Genomic DNA, 2,564 nt, shown 5'->3' with positions numbered 1-2,564 from the left:
TCTCCCCTCTCTGCTATTTTGCTGCCTTTTACTTTCCGCGAGAAGGCTGGATACTGGCACTTGGCTTAGGTTGTGGGCCTTTGCAGCCAACTGAGGGACCCTCGGCTGTGGCCACTCTGCAGGTAGAGTCCCAAAGGCTTCACTGGTCCCTTCTCAGCCAGACGGCCCATAATGGTGCTGGTAGAATGCCTCTTCCACTCTTACTGCTTTATTTCATCCTGACACTGTATCTCCTCAGCCTCTGAGACGCTGGCCCAGGGTCCCTTCCCTGTGAATCTTCCTCAACACGTCACACCAGCCTTAAGACATCTTAAGGTAAGAACATGGAGCTTTGTCTGTACAAAACATCCTGTGTCGCTCAGGATAAGAACTACTGGCATTTAGCCTACCTACCCTCTCTTAGCATCATATTGGGATCCCGTTAGCTGTAAAATGCAGATGGAAATGTCTTGAATTTCCCACTCTACATCTCTGTTGTGTTGTGCTCTCTCCTCATGTTATCTGTACTCCAACAACTGTTTAGTGGTCCGAGTCATCGAGGGCTCCACCCTGGAGGTCCTGAATATGTTGCCACTTTTCTCTTGCCCCTGTGCTATTGCAAGCCGCCAGGCAGAGTTCTAGGAGGAAGCCGCATATTCCAGACTCATCTTATCTTAAGGAAGAGGTCTTATCTGAAGCCTTTTGGGGCGTCCAATATCGCTACGTACTCCCCCCTACAACTCTGGCAGTATGACCTCCTTCTGCACCCCTTCACTTACACCATGTACCTTCCCTACAGACCTTAAATGTATACTCCCTCCTTAAACATCTTTATACGGAATGCCATCATTATATTGACTGCGCCATCAACTTCAAAGATACTCAGGGTCCGGCCATACACCCCTCTACTTTAAGACACCCCAATATCGGCCACAGGCCNTGCCTGCTGTCTGGTGGATAAGATCAACGCTGGTAACCTAACCTAACACAGTGATTCATTCTCTGAGTGATTGCTTAAAAAAAAAAAAAAAAAAAAAAAAAAAAAAAAGCCTTAATTATCTGTTGTGGCTGACTCCCCTGACTAAATTAGCCAAGTAACCACGAGCTTTACTTTTCATTGTGTGTGTGTGTGTGTGTGCTGGGTAGATAGTCATTTGAAAAATAAGCGAAAGCAGCAGTGCTAATTAAAGCATGGGCTGAAAAGACCTTAAAGAATAACAAAATCCAGAAGCAAATGTTGTAGAAGATGTGAGTAGAGATGTTTCCATACAATTCCACTACAGAACTGTGCCCAGTTCTCCCAGAAAAAGTGTTTACTTAGCTTGATTTAAATAGAGATTAGGTAGTGAGCAGATGGAGCCTATTTGAGGCTGTTTGGCGGGCCTGCCGCTGTGAGGCTGAGTAAATTGAGCCTGGATGAGGAGACAGCAGGGGAGGAAGGCTGGGAGGAGGACAGCAGGATATTCCAAGCAGAGCAGCTGTTTCCAAAAATGCTTTACTCCCATAAAATATTGGAACCTAGAACTGAATCACAATCTGGATTTCAAAAAAACCAAAATCATAAAATATGTTTGGCCTTGCTCTCCTTTCTACGTAAGCAGAAAAAAGCTAGAAGACTGTCAAAGCCAAGCAAGGCTATAAAGATCTATTGTAGATTCAGAAAAATCCCCCCAACAAAATTGAGCTACTTTCAACTTAGGTAGGGATTCAGTTGATAACTGTCCCAAACTTCAATCCTCCCCTTCTTCTTAAATTCCCTAGTAAGTTATGCTAAGTGAGAAAGTAACTAAAATTCACATCCTGATGTATACTATATTGTTAGATTATCCCAGTCCAACAAAATGTTGTGTTCTATCATTCTGCACTGTCCAGTACAGCAGTCACTAGCCACGTGTGACAGTTGAGCACTTAAAATGAATTTTTTTGTTTTTCATTGTTGTAGTCAAAAGTTTAGTAAATAAGAAAGAACAGGTTTGGAATAGATTAAAAAATAAATTAGTGAGGTAGCAAGTTAGCTCACTTGGTTAGAGCACAGTGCTCATAACACCAAGGTTACCGGTTCGATCCCCACGTGGGCCTCTGAGATGAGCCCTCCACAACTAGATAGAAACAGCTACTTGACTTAGAGCTGATGGGTCCTGGAAAAACACACTGTTCCCCAATAAAAAAAATAATAAATAAATAAATAAATAAAAAAATTAGTAAATCTGCCTTCCAGTAATACCCAATGCAATAGGAAAGAAAGTTTAGAAGCTGGTATTTCTCAGTATGGGATTTCTATTAGGACTTGACAAATAAAGAAATAATAAAAAGCAGAAAAGGTGCGTGATCAACGGTGAGTAATGCAGAGTACAGAGAGAGACTACTTTTACCTACCAATTGCTTTCGTCAGTGAATAAAAACCATTCAGGGCTGTAAAGATCCAGGAGTTCCCCATCTGTTCCAAAGACCTGTACTGGTCAGAAATAAAGTCTAAGAAAAATAGTTACTACATAAAGAAATAATTAATTCTAATGCTAGGTTTAATAACATTTTTGATGCTAAAACTTATGAAATCATAGTGAGGTGAGATGACATTTTTTTTT

This window comes from Hipposideros armiger, unplaced genomic scaffold (assembly GCF_001890085.2).
Source record: "Hipposideros armiger isolate ML-2016 unplaced genomic scaffold, ASM189008v1 scaffold_104, whole genome shotgun sequence".
Lineage (NCBI taxonomy): Eukaryota > Metazoa > Chordata > Mammalia > Chiroptera > Hipposideridae > Hipposideros > Hipposideros armiger.
This window is presented reverse-complemented; position numbering follows the sequence as displayed.